The sequence below is a fragment of the Mustelus asterias genome, chromosome 4 (genome assembly GCF_964213995.1).
Source record: "Mustelus asterias chromosome 4, sMusAst1.hap1.1, whole genome shotgun sequence".
Lineage (NCBI taxonomy): Eukaryota > Metazoa > Chordata > Chondrichthyes > Carcharhiniformes > Triakidae > Mustelus > Mustelus asterias.
This window is the reverse complement of record NC_135804.1, coordinates 14,409,352-14,434,702: the sequence shown is the minus strand read 5'-3', so window position 1 is coordinate 14,434,702 and position 25,351 is coordinate 14,409,352. Positions and strand designations below refer to the sequence as shown.

The 25,351-nt window shown below is 43.9% G+C and overlaps 1 long non-coding RNA gene across 1 annotated transcript in view; it reads left to right on the top strand.

Moving 5' to 3' along the window:
- Positions 1-24,101, top strand: part of LOC144492499 (uncharacterized) — a 28,478-nt gene extending 4,377 nt beyond the window's left edge. The window contains exons 2-3 of the long non-coding RNA XR_013497597.1: positions 14,818-14,950; positions 15,926-24,101. This is a non-coding gene — a long non-coding RNA (uncharacterized LOC144492499). The remainder of the gene's footprint in view (positions 1-14,817; positions 14,951-15,925) is intronic.
- Positions 24,102-25,351: the final 1,250 nt, after the last annotated feature.

Below are 25,351 nucleotides of genomic sequence, written 5' to 3'. Positions count from 1 at the left end.
CTCAATTCACCATGACAATGCAGTTAAGATTTAGCTAGTCATTTTTAACAATTCATTCATGGGACATGGGCATCGCTCGCTGGCCAGCATTTATTGCCCATCCCTATTTGCCTGAGGGCAATTGCGAGTCAACCATCTTGCTGTGGCTCTGAGTCACATGTAGGCCAGACCAGGTAAGGAGGGCAGATTTCCTTCCCTAAAGGACATTAGTGAGCCAGATGGGTTTTTCTGACCATCAACAGTGCTTTCATGGTCTTAATTCCAGATATTTTTATTGAGTTCAAATTGCACCATCTGCTGTGCGGGATTCGAACCCAGGTCCCCAAAACATTTAGTTGAGTTTTTGAATTAATAGTCTAGCAATAATACCACTGGGCCATCACCTAGAATGAATGGAAAATATCAAACTCCTAGTTTAGAGCTACGTGTCGTGGCTGCAGTGTACCTTACCACTGCACTGCCTGCTTAACAATCTATAGGTTAGGTTTGGCATCACATTACTTTTAGTTTCTAATTTGCTAGTCTCCTCCTCTGCTTTGGTCAGCCTTCCAGGGTCCTTTCCAACACCTTACCTGTTTGCGAAAGTAAGTGAATGCACACCTATCTTCCCCTGCTTCTAGTAACACAACTTAACTCGAAAGGGTCAGCTTCTGCATGCGATACAAACGCAACATTGGTACCCAAGGAGGAAGGAAGAAAACCAGATCCAAGGACCTTTCTTATTCATTTCAAATACACCGTTAGTTAAAGTTTATTTATTAGTCACAAGTAAGGTTTGCATTAACACTGCAATGAAGTTACTGTGAAATTTCCCAAGTTGCCACACTCCAGCGCCTGTTGGGGCCAATGCATCTAACCAGCACGTCTTTTGGACTGTGGGAGGAAACTGGAGCACCCGGAGGAAATCCACACAGTCATGGGGGGGAGAATGTGCAAACTCCACATGGACAGTGACCTAAGCTGGGAATCGAACCTAGTTCCCTGGCGCTGTGAGGCAGCAGTGTTAACCACTGTGCCACCATGCCGACTTCGTGATGGTAAGGGAACATACTGTACACATGTTTGTTTTTAAGTGGACGCAACATCTTTCACAGAACTGAGTTCATGGTGGCACAAAATGATAGATTGCCAAATTATTGAGCTATTTAACCAGCCACTGCACGGTCATTTAAAAGATAAGTAATGAGTCAATAGGTCCAAGCAGCATTAACTTCTGAAGTGAAGGTTGCTCGAGCAAATAATTAACAACAAGCAATGTTTAATCATCAAATTAACGAGAAACTCTAGTTCTTCTCTCGCTGGTAGGTCAGTTTGACACTTAAGCCTGTAACAGGGCTGGCTTTAGAAGGAGATTTAACTCCGCAAATAACAATTAACTTTTCATTTTTGAATGGAACACTTCATCTCTCTGCATTGCACACAAGAAGTCGAGGACAAATGTAGTTTGGAGGTGAACTGGGATTTCAGCTGGGGTTTAAGTGAACCCGGGAATACAATGCTACTTTCGAGTTAGACATTTGTCCTTACTTTTAAGATATACTTTCATCACAAATCCCCATTTAGAAATGAAACCACCTGTGTAAATTTGTCATAGTTTAATTACAGTTTCATATCAGTTGGTGGCAGCTCTACAGAGTGTGGGGTGCAATTTCAGGGTGGGAAATTTCCACCGTTTCCATTGTAACTGTGAACATAGAAACTTACCTCTTTCCCAATCATTTAAATATCATGAGGTTTTAAAAATATATCTTGATAGACTTGACCAAGAAACAAGCTGCAAGGCATCTCCAAGGTTGAAAACAATTAAGTGAAGACACGATAAGTTAACAATTTGAGTAGTTGACATCAAGCTTAAGGAGTTCTTATCATGCAGCTGATACGTCTGGGCTAGAAGCTCCGGCTTCAAGTCCCACTTCAGGACTTGATGGCTCTGGTTCATAATGTGGCCAAACAGGTTGATTATCAGCCTGTAAATCCTTCCAAAATTCCTGATGGCAGGTGGTAAGAGAGGGAGAGTTTACTGGTCTTCCATATTGCACAAGATAACTTTCTAAGTGGAATCATAGACCAATCTAATAGAAGTCCATGTTGCCAACACCCACTTTGGGAGGACACCAGGCTTGGATTTTGAAAACGTGCAGAAGGAGTGGATACTGACGCATGTAAGCATCCAGATTTTGGGCGAGAGTGAGTTTGAGTGGGAGACCGTATGATGTATTTGGATTTCAGTGCAATGAAGACATTGGGTGGGGGGGTAGGGGTGGGGGGGGGGGGGCGGCGGGGAAGAAGAAGAAGACATAGCTTGAGCTTTTAAATGGCATCTTCAACTCTGGGAGTGTGCAAGTTCCCATTGACATCAGAGCAGACGCTGAGATTAAGAATGTCAACAGCTGAGAAAGGACCAAGACCAAAAAGATCTACCAAAGGCAAGAGGTGGTAGCAGTTGGTTGGAATTTCAAGATCCATGTGGCTGTAGTGTAGTGTTGGGCAACTTGTGACCCAGGGGCCACATGCGGCCCATCTAAGTTCAGGGTGCAATCCACGAGGCATTTTGTTGACCGTTGCCCATGTGCAAGGTTGCCACGTTCTGTTGATTTCCGTCTGCATGGATTTTTTTTTTCCTACCGATATGATTGAAGTGATGCACTTGTAAAGCAAGGGCAAGTGGAGTGAGATGTGTGCTGATTGCTCACAACATTGACTGTGAGAGCTGTGGGGTCCCTCTGCGTCCAAAGTCTAAATAATTCTTTTGTTTTTAGCATTTGAAGTTGATAGTTCTATTAATATATAAATGAGCATTTTCTGTAACTCGTTATGAAATATTTGGCACGTATTAAATGTGTTTAATCTTATTCATGGGGTCATAGTTAGTGAACAAGCCCAATTTCAATTTTGCAGCCCACTGCAATGAAGGAGGTGCCACTCATGCGACCCACTCACTAGCTGAGGTTGCCCATCACTGCTATAGTGCTTTCAAAGAAATTAATGAAAGTAGTTTTCGTTGTTCCATTGAATGGCATCGAGCATGGGACACGCTGGTTCTTCGTAATTGTATTCACTGCTATATGGATGTTGAAATGAAATGACTGCTTCAGAGTCGCTTCCATATATCCAATGTTTTTCCATTTAGCACTCAGTGTTGACAAGATAATTAGCACAATAGCTTCTTGAAGCATGAAACCGGTTTTTAATCTGTCAAATGCTCTTTCCTTTCAAAAATAGAGGGGATCTGATTTGTACATATAGACAGAGGAAACTGCTTCAGTCTTGGTGAAGAGATAGGATTATTTACAGTCAGGAACAGCCTGGTAAAAGGTATCTGGCGATTAAAATCTCTTGGTTCAATTACTGTAAGCTAATTGGGAATGGATTAAAAATGCATAGCCAAGCTAAAGTCCTGAACATTAACGGAATTCAGAATGCATTTATTCTTTAACAAACCCCCCTCCCCGCCCCCCTTAACAGTCTTCTCGCTTCCCCAGCGTTGCTAATTCATTCACAGCTACTTAGCCATGTGCCCGTCCTTTATCACTTGAGACTGGGGAAGTGGGTGCTGGTATGCTTTCAGGCTATGACGTTTGTCAAAAGCAAGTCTGCCGCTCCACCTAGTCAAACACAGACACCATCTATCAGCAGTGTCCATTAGAAGGAAAAAGGTAGATGTTTGCCCTTTCCCAGCCTATCTCTGACAAGCATACCGCCACTGCTGAGACCAACAACTTGGTGCAACCCTAGAAGGAACTTGGCTGTTTCTGTATAAATCAGTATCCGTCCAAGCAATGAAGTTACCTCCTGAGCCATCAGGGCAAGGAGCCCAATTTCCTTCTGAAACGAAAACACACCAGCGATCTCCTGAACCTTGATATTCATGAATCAAAATAGATTGTTACCTACATTTGTAAACTCTTTCCGCTGTCTAAATGTGCGACTTTGTCATGACTTATGTCTGTTTAGACTAGTAAGGTTGTAAAATCTACTGCTCAGATATATTCTTCCTTATTAGGCCACAGTGCAGCTGACATCGGTACTGGAGTTGGCCAACACCACCACTGGAACATATCCCCATCCCTAGTATTTTTCCTGAAGGCATTGGATTGAAATCTTCTATTTATGTCACCCGTGTTCCTCCGTTTAAACATTTTGCACAGTTCTGTTTCGACCATGGTTCATTCCAGATTATAAAGATATTGTCCACGTATAAAATCAACAACACAATTAATTTACATTTTTTGTAGCAGTTAAGGCAAAGCAAGTAAAAAGAAAGAAAGGGGGGAGGCAATGGTTTAGTATTTTTGTAACTGGCTTTGTAAACCGGGGACCCAGGTTCATAGAAACATAGAAAATAGGTGCAGGAGTAGGCCATTCGGCCATTTGTGCCTGCATCACCGTTCAATTTGATCATGCACTTTCAGTATCCCACTTCCACTTTCTCTCCAGACCCCTTGATCCCTTTAGCCACATGGACCATAGACGATCTGGAGGAGGGGACCGAGTGTAGGGTAACAAAGTTTGCGGATGACACCAAGATGAGTGGGAAAGCGAATTGTGTGGAGGATGCAGAAAATCTGCAGAGAGATTTGGATAGGCTAAGTGAGTGGGCGAGGATCTGGCAGATGGAGTATAACGTTGACGTGTGAGGTTATCCACTTTGGAAGGAATAATAGTAAAATGGACTATTATTTAAATGGTGAAAAATTACAACATGCTACTGTGCAGAGGGACCTGGGGGTCCTTGTGCATAAATCGCAGAAACTCAGTTTGCAGGTGCAGCAGGTGATCAAGAAGGCAAATGGAATGTTGGCCTTTATCGCGAAGGGGATGGAGTATAAAAGCAGGGAGGTCTTGCTGCAATTGTACAAGGTACTGGTGAGGCCGCAACTAGAGTACTGTGTGCAATTTTGGTCCCCTTGTTTGCAAAAGGATATATTGGCCTTGGAGGGAGTACAGAGAAGGTTCACCAGGTTGATACCGGAGATGAGGGGGTTAGCTTGGAGGGTAGATTGGGCCTGTACTCGTTGGAGTTTAGAAGGCTGAGGGGAGATCTTAGAGACATATAAGATAATGAAGGGGCTAGACAGAGTAGAGGCAGAGAGATTCTTTCCACTTAGAAAGGAAACAAGAACTAAAATAAGGGGGAGTCAGTTTAGAACAGAGTTGAGGAGGAACTTCTTCTCTGACGGTAGTGAATCTCTGGAATTCTCTGCCCATTGAAGCAGTGGAGGCTACCTCGTTAAATATGTTTAAGATGCAGGTAGGTAGATTTTCTGATCATTAAGGGTTATGGGGAGTGGGCGGGTATGTGGAACTAAACCACTATCAGATCAGCCATGATCTTATTGAATGGCGGGGCAGGCTCGAGGGGCTAGATGGCCTACTCCTGCTCCTATTTCTTATGTACTTATGTACTTGTGTACATCCAGCTCCCTCTTGAATATATCTAATGAACTGGCCCAAACAACTTTCTGTGGTAGAGAATTCCACAGGCCCACAACTGAGTGAAGAAGTTCTTCCTCATCTCAGTCCTGAATGGCTTACCCCTTATTCTTAGACTGTGACCCCTAGTTCTGCACTTGCCCAATATTGGGAACATTCTTCCTGCATCTAGCCTGTCCAGTCCCATCAGGATTTTATGTTTCTGAGATCCTCTCTCATTCTTCTAAATTCCAGTGAGTACAAGCCTGGTCGATCCAGTCTCTCTGGAGTCCTAGTTGCTTGACTCCCTCAATAGCAAAAATGTCCTTCCTCAGACTAGGAGACCAAAACTGCACACAATACTCGAGGTGTGGCCTCACCAAGGCCCTGTATAACTGTAGCTAAACATACTTACTCCTATACTCAAATCCTCTTGCTATGAAGGCCGGCATGCATTAGCTTTCCTCACTGCCTGCTGTACCAGCATGCCAACCTTCAGCGACTGTTCCACCATGACACCCAGGTCATATTGCACTTCCCCTTTTCCTAAACAGCCACCATTCAGATCATCTTCTTTCCTGTTTTTGTCACCAAAGTGGATAACATCACATTGGGTCCACATTATATTGTATTTGCCCACTCAGCCAGCCTGTCCAAGTCACCCTGCAGCCTCTTGGCATCCTCCTCACAGCACACACTGCCATCCGGCTTACTGTCGTCTGCAAATTTGGAGATATTGGCATTCAATTCCTTCATTCAAATCATTAACATATATTGTGAATAGCTGGGGTCCCAGCACTGAATCCCACCACAGCAAATCATGAAATTTGAATTGAATAAAAATCTGGAGTTAAAAGTCCATAAAACCATTGCTGCTTGACATCGTAGCCACCTCACCGCACCTGGGGAGGTTAGATGTCCGCTGTGGTACGGTGGATAGCATTGCTAGCAGTGGTTCTAATAGTTGTAAATTCAAGACTCACTCCAGAAACTTCAGCCTTCTTCATTGAGGGAATGCTGCCCTATGAGACATTAATCCAAGACCCCATTGGACTTGTCAAGAGGACATGAATGATTCTATGGCAATATACGTTTTTCCATCAGATTAGAAAATAGTGACTTTAAGAAAGTAAGGAGACAGAAAGCAGGAAACTACTGGGCAGTTGGCCTAGCAATTGTCATAGGGAAATTGCTAGAATCTTTTGTAAAGGAGGTTATAGCAGGGCACTCAGAAGATCTTATTGCAATTAGACAGGGCACTTAGAAAGTCTTAATGCAACCATGTGGAGATGCCAGCGTTGGACTGGTGTGGGAATTAATGCAATTAGGCATAGTTCATTGTTTTGTGAAAGGGAAATAATGTTTGACTGATTTATTAGACTTCTTTGAGAAAGTAAAAGGTAATGTGGATAAAGGGGGACCTGAAGATGTGTACTTGAAAGGCATTTGGTGAGCAATATGGTTGACTCTCAACCACAACTTTTGTGCAACTAAAGCTGAGCAATAAATGCTGGCCAGCCAGCAACACCCATGTCCCACGAATGATTAAAAGAAAATCACAGGTTACTACGCAGAATAAACACTCATGGTGGAGGGGGTAACATATTATCATGGATAGCGAATTGGTTAGCTAGCAAGTAGCAGAGAGTGGGGATAAATGGGTCATTTTTGGGTTGGTAAGCTGTAACCAGTGGAGTGACACAGCAATCCATGCTGATGCCTCAACAATTTACAACAGTCAATGACTTGGATGAAGGAACCCAATGAGTGGTTCATGAATGGGGCAGCACAGTGACAATGGTTAGCACTGCTGCCTCAGTGCCAGGGGCCCGGGTTCAATTCCCGGCTTGGGTAACTGTCTGTGCAGAGTCTGCATGTTCTCCCCGTGTCTGCTTGGGTTTCCTCTGGGTGCTCTGGTTTCCTCCCACTGGCTGAGACGTGCTGGTTAGATGGATTGGCCATGCTAAATTCTCCCTCCGTGTACCCGAACAGGCGCTGGAGTGTGGCGACTCCAGGATTTTCACAGTTACTTCATTGCAGTGTTAATGTAAGCCTACTTGTGACAATAAATAAACTTTAATATTTTGATGAAGAACAGGGAGTTTCATCCGGTGCTTTGGTCAATAATTGTCCCTCAACCTGCATCACTGAAGCAGTGTCATTATCACATTGTGGGAGTTTGCTGTATTCTTCCTACATGACAACAGTGATTGCACTTTCAAAAAATACTTCATTGGCAGGACTGTACTTTGGAACATCCCTGAGGTCACGAATATAAACGGAAGTTTATTTTAATGGCAGAAGAACAGGTTTTGTTAAGGGATTTTAAAAGGACAAAAAATAGATGGAATGCTTGAGAAGTGAATTCAGGAGTACAGGAATCTTTCACCCATGATAGGATGAAACTCACCTGATGAAGGAGCAATGCTCTGAAAGCTCATGCTACCAAATAAACCTGTTGGACTTGACGTGTTGGACTTAACGTCGGCAATTCCACATCATAATAGGACAAGAAGAGATCTGCAAAAGACTGGAGCGGAAAGGAATGTTCAAGGGAGTTTTGGGGAATTTAGGGCTGGAGGAGATTGCTGATGTAAGGGCATGAAGGGATTTGAAGGCGAGTTAAGAGATTTTTAAGTGTACAATATAGCCAACATAGATCAATGAGAACAGAGTGATGATTGAGTGGTACTTATTGCAGGTCCAATACATACGGCAATATTTCCACACCTATTTGCTATCTAGTCAATCTCTCTGAAGATTGCACATTGGATAGAACTCTACTGCAGTATTCCTCTGGGATTAGTACCTAAGGCTCAGCCTTTCAATATTAAATTTAATTTCCCTGTAAATGTCTTTTCCAATCCAAATGCATTTAATTTTTAATAAGGAATCTATCCAACCAGCTGTTCTTGAGTCGGAGAAGAGTACATTTATTAGTTACTAAACCCAAGAAAAAATAATAGACGCAGCCACATACACACACACACACACACACACACACACACATTAGATGTAAGCAAGTTAGACTCCAGTGAAAAGTTAAAGAATATACAATTAAGTCCTTTGTTTATCTTTCAGTTGTAGAACATTGAGCGTTGTGGCTGTTTGAAGTTAATTGGTTTCCTGTAGACTTGTGATGGTAACTTGATTCAGGTCTGTACTTTGTTGAAGACACTGTTTTAGCTTCAGGGAGAGATCTCTACTGCTCTCTTCCAGCAATATTTTTAGATGACTATGATGTTTTGTTTTCCTTCTTTTCTGATTCTGCTTGGCAGAGCCGGTTTTTAAAACTCCTGTCTGTATATTCTCAGGAAGGAATTTGATTAGCACAACTTGCAGTCATTATTGTAGACCAAGCAGTCCCATGTTTTGGTCTTTTCATCTCTGAAACTTTTGACACATTTCAAGATAGAAGTCGATGGTAGATATGGTAATTTCATTGTCCAAAGGGATTTTTTTTTTGCCTGGTGAATATCTGGCTGGTTAGGAGTTCCCTTCACCTTGATATAACTACTGCTGATCACAGTCCAGCACTTTGCATTTTCAATGGCCAAAATTTTCCAGTCAGTCACACTGGCAGAATCTTCTGGTGTTGCCCATGGTGCACCCCCCCGCCCCCCCCCCCCCCCCCTGCTGCGGGTTTCCCGGCAATGAGGGGTGCATTCAGCGGGAAACCCTGTTGGCAATGGCAGGACAAAAAGATATCGCCTCCATCCAATGGCGGGCCACCTTTGGAGTGGGTTGTGTGGAAAATCCTGCCCATTGTCTTTCTTTCAAGAGAGTCTCTGTTTGAAATGGACTGGGACACCTCCCTGTTGTTAAAGTCTATGCAACAGGTCTATAGTGCAATCCATACAGAAACTTTCCAGAGCAATGGTCAACTTGCGATTATCTGATTATTAGATGACACATGGCAGCCATTTTTTGATCAGTGGCTTTTCTTGCACTTGTATAAATATCCAATTATACTAGATGAAGGAATACAGTTGTGCATCCTAATTTGGAGAGATACAAAGAGACATAAATAGATTAAGTCAGTGGGTAAAACTGAAATGCTTCACTTTAGATTCAAAAAAGACAATTGGAAATTATTTTAATGATGAGGGGCTATAAAACTATGGAAGAAGAACGTGGATGCTTTGGAGAGAGTGCAAAGAAGGTTTACCAGATGTTGCCTGGTCTGGAGAGCTTTAGGCATGAGGAGAGATTGGATAAACTGAGATTGTTTTCACTGGAAGATGGAGGCTTAGGGGCTAACTGATAGAGGTCTACTAAATTATGAGAGTCATAGATCAGGTGGATAGTCAGAGGCTTTTTCCCGGGGTGGAAAGGTCAACTACAAGAGGACACAGTTTCAAGGTGAGAGGGGGAAAGTTTAGGGGAGTCATACAGGGAAAGTATTTCACACTTGAGGGTGGTAGGAGCCTGGAGAACACTGCCAGTGGAGGTGGTGGAAGCAGGCACCTTAACAACGTTCAAGGTGTATCTTGATAGACACATGAACGGGAGGTGAACAGAGGGACAGAAAACCACATAAAGGCAATAAGTAGTGAGTCTAAATAAGGTTTTGAAAATCGGTGCCGGCTTGGTGGCCGTAGGGCCTGTTTCTGGACTGTATTGTTCTTTGTGTTAAGAGCAAAGCAGTTTGGGAGTTGAACACAAACCACTAAGAACTGGTCCACAGGCACTTTTTAAAAAAAAGAAACTATTAATGGAATTTTTTTAATGTTCAAGTTTATGGGTCCAGTTGCACAAAGCTTTGGTCAGACTCTATCTGAAGTATTGTGATCGGTTTTGTCCACTATTCCTCAGGCCTTTGTATGGTACAGGGTTACCAGAATGGTACTAAACTTAAAGGATTAAATTGTGAGGACAGGTTACATAAACTTGGATTATCATCGCTGTCAGTTGGCCATTATTTGAGGATGATGTCTAGTCTCTATCGCGAGTTTCTGCCATGGGTCATCATGTGACCAATCGGGCTGATTTGCAACCCACAGATCTTTGGTCACATGGGATAGGACATCCCATGAGTTACTCCAATCCAAAGTGCAGGATTTGCCTCTTTATTCCTTTTCCTTTGTTACCACTCTACCCCATAATTAAAGCATTGGAACTCGAAGCCAGATGCAACTTGATAGACAGATTGTTGTCATTTTAAGCTCATAAGATAAAAGTTTTATTTGTTAATGTCATAAGTAGGCTTACATTAACACTGCAGTGAAGTTACTGTGAGAAGCCCCTCCTCACCACACTCTGGAGCCTGTTCAGCTACACTGAGGGACAATTTAGCATGGCCAATGCACCTAACCAGCCTGACTTTCGGACTGTGGGAGGAAACCGGAGCTCCCGGAGGAAACACACGTAGACACGCGGAGAACGTGCAGACTCTGCACAGACAGTGACCCAAGCCAGGGATCGAAACCGGGTCCTTAACACTGAGTCAGCAGTGCTATCCACTGTGCCAATCATAAGAAATAAAGGATTGGTAGTGAATCTCTCACCGTCATTAAGGTCAATCCTGTCACACCTCAAAGGTGAGTCTCTTTGAAATGTTTTCTTTAATCTTCCCCTGGAAGGTTGGCCATTTGAGAATTGAGAGAATTGCACCTGGTGAGGGAGAAGGATTTTGGCCATCCAGCCAAAGGACAAGGTTTTTCTGCAAATTGGCAAAGGTGAAAAGTGGTATTTGTCGGCTGCTTTCTCTGCCACGTAGTGCAGGACTTGTGGGGGAAGAACAAGTCAGAAGCCATGACGTATCGCTGGTGGGATGACCTCACCACCAACAACTTAGTAACTCGAGGATTGGGGTGCCATTTCCAAAGGCCACCCCAGCACAAAAGAGTTCACCCTGGGATTCCCTGACCCTGGCACTGGCACTGTGCAAGAGCAGTGCCTGGGCCCGACCACCAGAGTGATGCTGATTCACCTGAACTCCTCTTGGAGGCCTGCTTGCCAGGTGCATGGCCTTTGGAGACCAGTCAGGTTTCACACCGTCACGCTAACATGAATGGATTTTCTGAAGTGGGGCGTGAGATGGTAGGGGTCTGATAATATGTTACTAGATATGGGAGCGGAAAATGCCGGCCACAACATTCAGTCCATCAAAGTAGATTTTGTAGGACTTTTGCCTGAATGCAGTGGACCTGGCTTCAAGAAAGACACTAGTATTTGTTTGACCGGTGTCCTATTAAATCCAGGCTTGTATTCCATTGAATTTAGACATTTCTAGGATTGTCTAATTTTTTTTTAGCATGTACAGTAATCAGCAAGCTAGCCAATAGCTTCCGCAGTGGCTAAGCACAGTTCTCTGAATCCTCCGCTGAATTTTGTCAGGGACAGTCTGCAGTGGTGTGAGCCATTCATTGGGGTGCACCACAACTGCAGTCCGGGCTCTCTGCAAGGCCCCACTTGTGCCAATTTGCTGCACAAAGGCCTTGGCCAGTTTGGAAACAGTTGAGGAGTGCCCAGTGTTGGCGTGACAGATTGAATCTGGGTGGTTGAGCTGAGGGATCTGTGGTGAGGAAATGGTTTTTAATGGTGGTGTGTTGGTTCCATTCCCGCTGCCATGGGGCCTCTACGGTCATTCCTTGGTGCGATGGTCCACGCAGTACAGACTGGCATGATGGGGGATGCACAGCAGCTGGATTGGTAAGATCCTTGTTTGGAATAATGTAAACCTTCTCCAGGAGACTTCCTGTTGTAATCTCCCTCCTTGTGTGAGGAGGTGGGACATTGTTCAGGACTGGGAGCCAGGGGAGTTGAGTGGATTTGAGGGTACCTGAAGTGATGCACGTTGTTGTGTTGAACTGGGTATGGACTGCTATGGGATGAGTTGTACCATACTGGTAAGGTAGTCCCAGATGACCATAGGCGACTCTTTCCTTTTGAGCGGGGAGAGCTGGCTGGTGGTGATTTAACCTGAGGATCACCGCACCTCAGGCCAGGGGCAAGGTTGAGAAGGCGGGATAACCTCAGCCAGTATGGGAATTGAACCCATGCTGTTGGCATTGCTAACCAGCCATCCATCCAAGTGCAAAGTGAAGTCTGGAGCATACTTCATGACTGTCAAGTATCTTGCCAGCACATCATCTAAAACTCGCACATGAACCAGCTAAGAGAGATTTTGGGGGAGGGGAAGGGTTATGAATAGTGCCAGTGAACTTGTCTTCCAGCTCCTCAGAGGCTCCGAGGTGCAAGAGAAAGCTCGGATGCTGCTCTAGTTGAGATGGAAGATGCGAGGAGGAGCTGAGGATAAGTATTTTTACACAGTGAGCTGTTGTGATCCGGAGTGTGCTGCCCTGAAAAGTTGTTGGAAGAGGATTCGGGAGTAAATTTCAAGAGTGTTTGATGCATAGTTGAAAAGAGGAAAAAGAAATGTACACAGGGCCAGGGGAGCTCCTGTGCTGGAACATTCTGTGGCTCTACCACTGAAGTGATGATTAGTGCTCTGCTCACTGAGTGGATTCAAACCAGCTCAATATCTCTGACTCAGCTCAGCGTATCTACCTCTGAGCTCATCTTTATTGTGCCAAAGACGCATGGTGGTAACGTCACACAGCAGATGGTAGAATTTGAATTCAATAAGAAAATCTGGAATTACGAATCTACTGATGACTGAGGGACGGCACAGTGGTTAGCACTGCTGCCTCACAGCGCCAGGGACCCGGGTTCAATTCCCGGCTTGGAACACTGTGTGGAGTCTGCACGTTCTCCCCGTTTCTGCGTGGCTTTCCTCCGGGTGTTCTGGTTTCCTCCCACAGTCCAAAGATGTGTGGGTTAGGTTAGGTGGATTGGCCATGCTAAATTGCCCCTTAGTGTCAGGGGGACTCGCTAGGGTAAATGCATAGGGTTATGGGGATAGAACCTGGTTGGATTGTGGTTGGTACAGACTTGATGGGCCAAGTGGCCTCCTTGTGCACAGTTGTCGATTGTCAGAAAAACCCACCTGGTTCACTGATGTCGTTTTAGGGAAGGAAATCTGCCATCCTCACCTGGTCTGGCCTACATGTGATTCCAGACCCACAGCAATGTGGTTGACTCTCAACTACCCTCTGAAGTGGCCTAGCAAGCCACGAGGTTCAAGGACAACTAGGGATGGGCAATAAATGCTGGCCAGCAAGTTCCATATCTGAATATTTTTTTAAAAAAAGTAATCCAGAGGCCCAGGTACCGGGGACATGGGTTCAAATCCCACCGTGGCATCTGGTGGATAAAGTGAAAATCTGGAACTGAAGCCTCAGTAATGGTGACCATGAAAGTCTCATTGTTGTAAAAACTCATCTGGTTCACTGATGCCCTTTAGGGAAGGAAATCTGCCATCCTTGCCCAGTTTGGTCTACATGGGTGGCATGGTGACACAATGGTTAGCACTGCTGCCTCAGTGCCAGGGACCTGTGTTAAATGGTGGCTGTCTGAAATTTGCACGTTCTCCCCATGTCTGCATGAGTTTCCACCGGGTGCTCCGGTTTCCTCCCACAGTCCAAAGATGTGTGGGTTAGGTTAATTGGCCATACTAAATTGCCCCTTAGGGTCAGGGGGATTAGTAGGGTCAGGGGGATTAATAGGGTAAATATATGAAGTGCAGCCTTGATGGGCCAAATGGCCTCCTCCTGCACTGCAGAGATTCCATGATTCTACATGTGACTCCAGATCCACAGCAATGTGGCTGACTCTAACTACCCTTTGCAAGCCACTCGGTCAGGAAAAGCAACAAATGCTGGCAATGCCCTCACTCCATGAAAGGATAATAAGAAAAGTTGTTACACCAGCAGAATAAATATTCTGATACACATAGTGATTATTAATGAGGCAAAGAAGCCTTGCTGAACTCAATAGGTACTGTCACAGGGAGGGGGAATGAAAATCCTTTGTAAGAAAACACGTTCTTAACAGTGTATAATTTGTTGGATTTCTCAAAAGCATGACTGTATTCTTATTGCTAATTCATATCAACTCCACCCTGCTGAATAAAGTACTCATAAAAACAACAGGAGTTCAACAGATGTTGCCAAACTGAGAATCAATAGCGTTACAGCTCAGTGCTAATTAGTATTTTCCTTTCTGTTAGTTTTTAACCAATTCAGAAATGTGCTGGACTCTAGTGCGTATGCTAGGTCTCTATTCCAGGCAGCTTTCGTTATCCAGGTGTCTCTGTGGATTTCGTAAAGGTGGCTTGAATTTGATATATTAGCAGCTGATTATTTTAACATTTCAAGGATGGAATAACAACATCTGTCTGTTCTATTTTTCATCTTTCAACATGCACGGAATTTAGATGGCTAGGAAGGGATCAGTCCCTTTTGAAATTGTTAGGTTGGTGTTTGGTGGCTTGTCTCCAGTTTTCATTCCAATGCTTTCTTGGTCATCTTGAATAACGAGGGTCTTTTTTTTCTGATGCAGGAAAGCAACATTGGACTGTTAACCTGGAATGTACATCCTGGTTCAGAGAGTTCTGTGTCTACCGCCTCTCAAATCACAACTTGTACCCTTTCAAAGGATGAAACGATGGGTCTGAAGCAATCCTGCTTGGGTGGTAAGATAATCCCTTCGCCTATAATAGGTTCCTGCCTTGCCTCCACTAATGCCGACTTAAGTCCTGCTACCTGTGGCCAGGTAAACATCATCCCAGGTCACAACTTGCTCACTCCATCTCATGCCTACCTTCTGGCCGCCATTCGCTTATTATAACCAATTTATTTCACGATGCGCCTTCTTGACGGGTGGCACAGTGGTTAGCATCGCTGTCTCACAGTGCCAGGGACCGGGGTTCAATTCCGGCTCGGGTCACTGTCTGAGTGGAGTTTGCACATTCTCCCCATGTCTGTGTGGGTTCCCCCCACAGCCCAAAGAAATGTGGTTTGGGTTGATTGGCCATGCTAAATTGCCCCTAGTGTCAGGGGGATTGCCGAACAAATGTGTGGGGTTGCAGGAATAGGGCCTGGGTGGGATTGTGATTGGTGCAGACTCGATGGGCTGAATGGCCTCCTTCTGTGCTGTCGGGTTTCTGTTGGCACAAATTAAATATTAATTTGACAACTTGCCCCTTCCTAACAGCACTGTGGGTAAAGCACGTACGTCACACGGTTCCAGAAGATGGCTCACCACCACCTTCTCATGGGCAATTAGGGATAGGCAATGAATGCTGGCCTAGCCAGCAACACCCACATTTTAAAATTAACTATATTTGAACAAAAAAATTCACCAATTTTCCTGCCTTTTGCGCGTCAGCTTTTGGGAAAAAGGAAATGACTTTGAAATTTTGCTGTCACCTACAGCAATTGATGTTGGCTAGATACCCAAGAGTCACTGTTCCTCCCTAGTGTCACACCGGAAATTATTTTAATTTCTTGGGTTACGTGCAAGGTGTGGCATGTTACTGTGCAGCTGTCAACCCTCTTTGCAGTCACAGGAAATCGGTGAAATTCATTTTTGTCACTTTTTTGATTTGTATTTTTCTTTTAATCCCCTCCTCCCCTCTCTCTCTCTTTCTGTCTCTGTCTGTGTCTAGGCTGCAGATTATGTTTACAAGGCGAATGTGATAGAAGCAGCAGTTCAGTGGAGAGTGGTCTCCAAGTCCCTGCTATTATAATAACACCCCCGACACCCACCGTTCTCTCAACACCCGGAGGCCTGAAGCAGGCTGACAAGGACTCGCTGCTAGACAACACTCTCCCAAACAGATGTTAGCCACAAAAAAAAAAACCTTGATACTAATGCAAAAAAACCCAAACACTGAGATCACATCAAGAATGGTTCTTGTTTGAAGAAGCGTTAAGAACAGATTGCACTGCCTCCATCTGCCTCGTTTCACTTGGTGTGTGAATGATAAACTATACGCAGATTTATCTACAAGTCTGTTTTTCTTTTTAAACTTTGAAAATTAATTCTGATGACAATGATAATATTCAGCTTGGATTTTAAACTTAAACATTTGCAAAAAATTACTGACTGCTTTTTGCACCATCTCCCTTAACGCCTCTGTCTGCCCCTGATGGGCTTCCCAAACACCACGACTAAAGCGCCTTTGGAAAATGTTACTTGGAAAAAATTGCGGTTACAATTTTCGCAGATACCCTTTTAATTAAAGAGGAATTCTGCATCAAGTCATCTGAATTCAAACTCCCAATGTACATCCAGAGTACCTCAATCCAACTCCATGACATGAACTCCGGAGATAACCAAAGATGTTTTCGATAACGCAGTGAGATTATCACCATGCAAAGATGATCAAGGATCTGTAAAGGGAGACCAGATGGAGTGTCATTTCATCCTGGTACTGTTGATGCCTGAAGGAATTTTTAATGGAGAGGCAGACAGATGGAAATTCTTAATTCATGATGACAGCCAACAGATGGCAAAAGGCATAATCTACAACTGCAAGATTCCAGCGACGCTTTCTTTAAAAAATGTCAGCAACCAAATGGATAACAGTGCCTTTTAATTCTTCCTGTCTATCAGAAGTGGAAATCCCATTTCATTTTTTGGGTAAATGAGACACTTGCGTGCCAGTCGTACAAATGTGAAGGACTGTTGCAAGCCAACCTGGATTGGGAGCAACATTCGAGATCTGTCAAGAAAGCTACTGCTGGAGTTACAACTCACATTTTTAGGATCTCTTACGTTTTTTAAGAACGTTCTTCCTTTTGTATTTCTGGAGGGTTCTCAAAAATGTCCTTGCTTGCATAGGTTGAAGAATGCATCAATATTTACTCTTGCACAATGGCTCAGTTAGTAAATGCACTGACTGGTATGGCACTAAATCAACCAGAAGGCTCTGCAGTTAGTAGCCTTGATCTCATCAGAACTAGCAGTCATCTGTCAACCATGACTCTGATAGCAGCTCTTGCCTCCGTGTCAAAAGGCTCTCAGTTCAAGTTCCACTCCAGAAATTGACCTCAAAAAAATCTAGGTTGACGCTTGAGTGCAGTGCTGAAGGAATGCTGCACAGTCAGAGGTGCTGCCTTTAGGATGACCTGATCTGCCCCCTCAGTTGGATGTTAAAATCCCAAGACACTATCTGTGAAGAGCAGGGAGGTTTTGACCTATCAATATTACTGATTTTTAGAAAAAAAATGGATTGTTTGGCCATTATCGCATTGCTGCTTTGTGCACAACCTGGCTGCCATGTTTCCTATATTTACATTTCAAATTTACTTAATTGTCTTGCAATGTCCAGAGACCATGAAAGGCTATTATATGTAAATACAATTCTACATTATTATAATCGACATCAGTGCCTCTCAATAAAGAGTGTTGCTGATATCCTGTGACTGGCGGTGGGGGAGTGGCTCATTGGGTTGAGGGTAGTATCTAATTCAACTGAAATGTCCATCATGACTGAGTTGCCAATCACTGTCAAGCCTGAGCATGAAGAATGTCCGTTTGGCTGAGTTAATAGTGGGGACATTGCCAATGGCATCACAGATCAGCAAGCATTCATCATAATTTAACATGACAAAGGTTTAAAAAGTACTATACTCCCTCATAATCAAAGAGTGTCTCATCTAGTCTTCACTCTTTTTATAAGTGACCAGTTGTCTTTCTATTGCTGGAGTGTACATCTTACTTTGATTTGGGGTGGTAGAAATTTTGACTCGGACTGAGGTTAATGGGATCTGCTCAGCATATTGAGAACACCCTAATGAAATGGTTTCATGTTGCTGTGATGGTGCAGTCCTGGTGGAGGCTAAGTCCTGTCTTCATAGTGATGACCCTTCCATCATGTTGTGTGGCATTACCACTGCGCCACTGGGGTATATTTTGAAACCAATCCAGCCATTCTAAAATTGGGCATCCACGAGGCGCTGTGGGCCATCAGTAGCAGCAGAATTATACTCAACCACACTCTGTAACCTCACGGCCCAGAATGTTCCCTATTGCCATCCAAGTTGTGGCTTAATAAACAGTGCAGAGGTGGCAGGTCAGGAGCAGCACCAGGGATACCTAAAAATGAGGTGTCAACACAGGACTATTTGCATGCAATAGAGTTAAAATGATCACACAACCAACAGTTCAGCTCTAAACTCTGCAGTCCCACCACATCCAGTCGTGAATAGTGGTGGACAATTAAACAATTCACTGGAGGCAGAGGCTATGCAAATATCTCCATCCTCAATAATGGTGGAGCCCAGCACATCAGTACAAAAGATGAGGCTGAACCATTTGCAACACTCTTCATTCAAAAGTGCCGACTGAATGATCCATCTCCGCCTCTTCTTAAACATAGGGGCAGGAGTAGACCATTCAGCCCTGTGCGCCTGAACCACCATTAACTATTATCATGGATGATCATCCAACTCTGTAGTCCGATCCTACCTTCTTCCCATATCCTTTGATCCCCTTCACCCCAAGAGCTATATCTAACTCCTTCTTGAAAACATACAATGTTTTGGTCTTGACTGCTTTCTGTGGTAGTGAATTCCACAGGCCATCCATTCTCTGGGTGCAGAAATTTCTCCTCATCTCAGTCCTAAAACATTTACCCCGTATCCTTAGACCGTGACGCATGGTTCTGGACACTCCCACAATTGGGAACGTCCTTCCTGCATCTATCCTAACGAGTCCTGTTAGAATTTTATAGGTTTCGATGTTAGACTTTTATGGGTTTCTCTTGAAGTCCACAGCATCACAGTTGTCAGTCTTCAGCCAATTCAATTCACTCCACGTGATATCAAAAAGCAGCTGACGGCACTGGATACTGCAAAACCACGGGCCCTGACAACATTTTGGCAATAGTGCTCCAGTACTTGCCGTGCCCCTAGCCAAGCTGTTCCAGTAAAGCTACAACACTGGCATCTACCCAGCAATGTGGAAGATTGCCCAGGTATGTCCAGTACACAATAAGCATACCAAATTCAATACAGACAATTACTGCCTCATCAGCATACTTTCGATCATCAGTAAAGTGATGGAAGGCTTCATCAACAGTGTTATCAAGTGGCACTTACTCAGCAATAACCCATTCACTAACACTTAGTTTGGGTTCCGCAAATACCATTCAGCTCCTAACCTCATTACAGCTTTGGTCCAAAAGATGAGAGTGACTGTCCTTGACATCAAGGCAGCATTTGACCAAGTGTGGCATCAAGGAGCCCTTGCAAAACTGGAGTCAATGGGTATCAGGAGGGAATGCTCTCCATTACTTAAGTCATCATACCTAGCACAAAGGAAGTGGTTGTGGTGGTTGGACGTCAATCATCTCGGCTCCAGAACATCACTGCAAGAGGTCCTCAGCGTAGTGTCCTAGGCCCAACCATGTTCAGTTGCTTCATTAATGACCTTCCTTCCAGCATAAGGTCAGAAGTGGGGATGTTCACTGGCTTTTGCACAATGTTCAGTACCATTTGCGATTCCCCAGATACTGAAGCAACCTGTGCCCATTTTCAGCTTTGGGCTGAGTGGCAAATAACATGCATGCCACGCAAGTGCCAGGCAATGACCATCTCCACCAAGAGAATTTATCCAACTCTCCTTTACGTTCAATGATATTGCCATCCTGCTGAATCCTCCACAATCAACATCCTAGCGATTACCGCCAACAAGACACTGAACTGGACTAGCCATATAAATACCGTGGCTACAAAAGCAGGTTAGTGGCTGGGAATTCTGCAGGAAATAACTTATTTCCTAACTCCAAAGCCTGTCCGCCATCTACAAGGCACAAGTCAGGAATGTGATGGAATATTCTCCACTTGCCTGGATGAGTATAATTCCAATAACGTTCAAGAAGCTTGACGTCACAACCCTGGACACAGAGCCTATTCACCTTTTTAACGTTCGCTCCCTCCTCCACTCCTCTATTGATGCACAGTGGCAGCAGTGTGTACCATCTATAAGATGCACTGCAGTATCTCACCAAAACTCCTTTAATGGCACCTTCAAAACCCGAGACGTGTACGACCTAGAAGGATAGGGGCAGCATATTACATAGGAACATCACAATCTATAATTTCCCCTCTGAGCCACACACTATTGTGACTTGCAACTATAACACCCTTCCCTTACTGTCACTGGGTCAAAATCCTAGAACTCCCTTCCTAACAGCACTATGCAGGTACCTACCCCACATGGACTGCAGCGGTTCAAGATTATACTTCACCATCACCTTCTCGAGGGCAAATAGGGATGGGCAATAAATGCTGCCCTAGCCAGTGCCACCCAAATCCCATGAAGGAATGTAAAACAGCTACAGTATAACAAGTACGTCCTCATATTTTAGGCCTCATGATTGTACCATGTGATGCCATGTCAGGTCCTGTGCATATTTTCCAAGGAGGTGTCATTGAAGTATGTGGAAATGTTGTGGTTGAGCTATGTCCCTTCATGTTGCCATGATATTGAAGCCAGCATCAAATCGTTTCAAATAGAATCATAGAATTCCTACAGCGCAGGAGAAGGCCATTCTGCCCATCAAGCCTACACTGACACCAATCCCACCCAGGCCCTATCCCCGTAATCCCACAAAGAGGCCATCTAGGTAGCTCAGTGGGTACATACAATGCTTGGTGGGATAGTGAGTCTCACAGATCAGCAAAGTCCCAACTCCATGCTGCATTATCCATTGACTCCTGCTGGATATAGAGCATGTGAAGGCAGAGGCCTGGATTCAACTCTGATACCTTCTACAATCAAACCAATTGTTTAGGCTGACATATGGAGAACAGCCACTCAAGTGGGCAGTCTCTAATGGAACTTTAGGAAGAGCTGGCACTTCCAGGAGAGTCGGGCACAAAATGGGATTGTATTCGTTAAACTCAGCCTATGATTCAATGCCATAAACGCAGCATGCAATCCAATAGATATACATTTCCATTATTGGGCCTCACAGGAGAATGAGATTCGTAAATTGTGTAACTAAATGAGTGCACTTTTCAATGTCTCCCGTAAGCGGTTCATTTCCTGATTCCGATGGCCTGACTTTACAGTTTTCAGTGTTTGTAATGATGTATACCATCGGTGGTGTCACAGAGCAACAGCCCATTTTTAAAAATGCTACCCTCATTAACCCCTACGGTTGGAAGAATTAAGTAGTGGTGTTCTCCTGTCTTCCTCGGCATGCAACACTTCAGCCTTCACCCCGTTACTGAGAATTACAGAAACTAATACATTGCATTACTGTCTCCCTTAAAGTAAGAAGGAATCAATAAGAGGCAACGCTTCCCCTCCAATAAATCTGTTAAAGCGGTTTGTTTATTTAGATTGATTGATAAAATGCTAAAGGTAAAACTGCCAGGGACTTAGAAAGGGCACTTGTTAGTTTTTGGTCTGTACTGAACTACCCTATCTCACCTGTGGTGACAGAGTGTGACACTTGGTCCCAGTGTCTTTGTAACAGGGAGAAAAGGGGGTAGGTTTGAGTGGACAGGGGAAGAGAAGCAGCCATGGCTTCTACTCTTACTGGTTGCCAGTTGGATCCTATTGGAAGCCATATATTTTAATTTGATTTATTATTGTCACGTGTATTAGTATACAGTGAAAAGTATTGTTTCTTGCACACTATACAGACAAAGCATACTGTTCATAGAGAAGGAAAGGAGAGAGTGCAGAATGTAGTGTTAGAAACATAGCTAGGACGTAGAGAAAGATGAATTTAATGCATTGTTAGTGAGTTTAAAAGAGTTAGAATAAAGTTTTAAAAGCATAGAACGAGAGTAAAAGATAGAATTAGAAGGTGTGCTGGGCACAGCTCGCACGAAGTCGCCTCGCTCCGGTGCCATCTTGGATTTTAAAAAAACACAGGTGTTGGTCAGGCGAGACATAATTGGGTTCTGCCCCAATGCTCGAATTTCTAACTGGCATTCAACACTCAGTTTCACACAGGAAGAGTGACATAAGACCATGGGAGCAGGAGTAGACCATTCTGACCATTGAGCCTACTTCAGCACTCATAACTCATCTTCTATCTCCACTCTATTATCCTGCCCAATCCCCTTATCCATTTTATTAAAGTATACCTTCACACCCGCGATTCTTTCCCCTTTGGGGAATGGGGGGAAGTGGTGGAAAGATTCTCGAGTTGATTGTCAGCCCATTAAACTGAGTTATATACACTCCTTCTGTGGCCAACATGTTCTGGCATTGGACTTTGAACTCAGAGCTCCTGGTACAAAGGTGGGGGACACTACAACTGTGCCATAAAACCTCCTCTATATCCATGGACTCCCTGAGAGACCAAAAACATGCCTATCCTAGCCTTGAATATATTCAACAATGGAGCATCCACAACGCTCCGGGTTAAAGAATCCCAAAGTTTCACAACCCATTGAGTGAATAGGTTTGTCCTCATCAGTCCTAAATGATCACTCCCTTATCCTGCAACCACAATCTTTTCTAGATTCCCTAACTAGAGGGAATTAGCCTTTCAGTCTATGCTGTCAAGCCCCCTTCCTGCCACTTGGATAAAAAAGTATTAATGCCCATGGATCTTTGCTCCATCAGGAACCAACACCTTGAGGAGAGCATTAAGTTGGCAAGCAAAAGCAGTATTACAAAAAATCGACAAGTCCTGTTACCGTCAAGGACCTGTGGGCATAAACTCCAATGTCCCTCTGTCCCTCTAAGCCTCTCAGTCTACCCATCATTTATTGCATATTCCCTTGCCTTGTTTGCCCTCCCCAACATCATTACTTCACACGTTTCAAGACTGAATTCCATTTGCCACTTTTTTCTGTGTAAATAAGCAATCCATGATACCTTCCTGCAGTTCTCACTCACTATCAGCCACAGAGCCCATGTTTGTATCATCTTAAATACATCCCTACATTTAAGTCTAAATCACTGATATATATCAATAAGATTTATTTGCAGCCTTTGTGCATTCATGAACCCAATCAGTGTAACAAGTGCCTGAGTATCACTTATTTAAAAACATAAATCCCCTAAACCACCTCCAGTAATGCTAGGCAGGAATGAGAATAGCCCACGCAGCCACTGGCCTAACCCTTTTATTTACACCTTTTTGTTTGACGATATTGCGTGAGAATTTCCTCCAAGTTGCTTCTGCTCTGCCGCTGTAGCTTTGCCAGAAGAGCAGCATTCATGCGTGTAAACGGATTTTCCCCTGCACTCCCACTGTGGCTATCCGGGAAGAGTGGGAAGAGCTCCAGGGAAATGCCTGACCATTCTCTTTTCTTAACAGACCGAGATCTATTAGGTCCATGGTCATGGGAATACTTCTGTGTTGGCTCAGCTGTGTTTAGAAGTTCAGGTGCCTAAAATGCTTCTAAAGTTAACCTTTGCACTCTTTGAGCCAAGTGTGTAATTGCTTTGTGGAAAAAAAATAAATACGTTTCATTTCTATAAATGTAGCCTCCAGCACTTTATTTGGAACTTTGCACCCACGGTATAGCACCGCCCTTTGGGAGTTTTGCAGTTGGACACAATGGTTAATGCTTTTCAATGTTTTGAATAAAATATAACTCAAGTGTTCTAACTCGATACCACGTGGCAGTAGATTTCTTCTGTTTGTTATCCATATTAGAATTACAAATACAAACATTAAGATAATTTGGGAACAAATGGAGGAGTGAATTTTCTCTCCTAGTGTTCCAATAACGATGGTGGGACATTACTTTGCCAAAGTGAAGTGATGGGTGGCATAGTGGATAGCACTGCTGCCTCACAGCACCAGGGACCTGGATATGATGCCCACCTTGGGTCACTGTCTGTGCGGAGTCTGCGCGTTCTACCCGTGTCTGTGTGGGTTTCCTCCCACAGTCCGGAAGACGTGCCAGTTAGGTGGATTGGCCATGCTAAATTCTCCCTCCGTGTACCCGAACAAGCGCCGGAATGTGGCGACTGGGGGATTTTCACGGTAACTACATTGCAGTGTTAATGTAAGCCTACTTGTGACACTAATAAATAAACTTTACACTGAAGCAGTTTTAATGAGTTTTGGTAAGAAATGGCAGTATAACTAGCATCCAGAATCTTAAACCTAAGTGCTGATAGAGCCAAAAGGTGGGAGACATCTTCAAACAGGCAATTTCAGATGGATTTCAGCTTGTGCGTGGCTGTGCAAAGTGCTTGAATCTCCTGAGAACTTTAGAACATAGAAAAGCTACAGCACAAACAGGCCCTTCGGCCCACAAGTTGCGCTGAACAATTTCCTTACCTTCTAGGCTCATCTATAACCCTCTATCTTACCAACCTCCATGAACCTATCTAAAAGTCTCTTAAAAGACTCAATCGAATCCACTTCCACCACCACTACCGGCAGCCGATTCCACGCACCCACCACCCTCTGAGTGAAAAACTTACCCCTAACATCTCCTCTATACCTACTCCCCAGCACCCTAAACCTGTGGCTTCTCGTGATTTTCCACATGGAGTCTTTTTGACATGCTGCTCTCCTAATGTTACAGGATTGTCGTCAGGAAACAGGAACTATGCAGCTGTATAGAGATGTGGCAATGGAGCTCCATTGCTATTGTCATTCACTATCAGTCAGGATGAATTCAATCTACAAGATAGCAATAATGTACAATTGCAACAACGTGATTTACTATCATGCACTTAATGCTGTAAAATGTTCCAACTAGCTTCACAGGAGCTGTGGTCAGGCCATCAGAAAAGTTTGCAATGAACTACACTAACCAACCAGAAAGATTGGGCGGAGAGTTTAAAGAACATCCTAAAGAAGGAGATGCAGAGAGATTTAGGGAGGGTATCTATCATTAAGGAAGTGATAACAGGGCATTTCAAAATCAGGATGAGCCAGAGTCAATGTGACTTTATGAAAGGGAAGCCATGTTTGACACATCTAGCTGAATTTTCTGAGGATGTAATTAGCAGGGTAGATAATGGGGGATCAGTAGATGTAGTATATATATATATATATATATATATAGATTTTCAAAAAGCATTCGATCAGTTGACACATAAAAAGTTGTTGCACGAAATAGGGCTCATGAGCTGAGGGTAATATACTAGCATG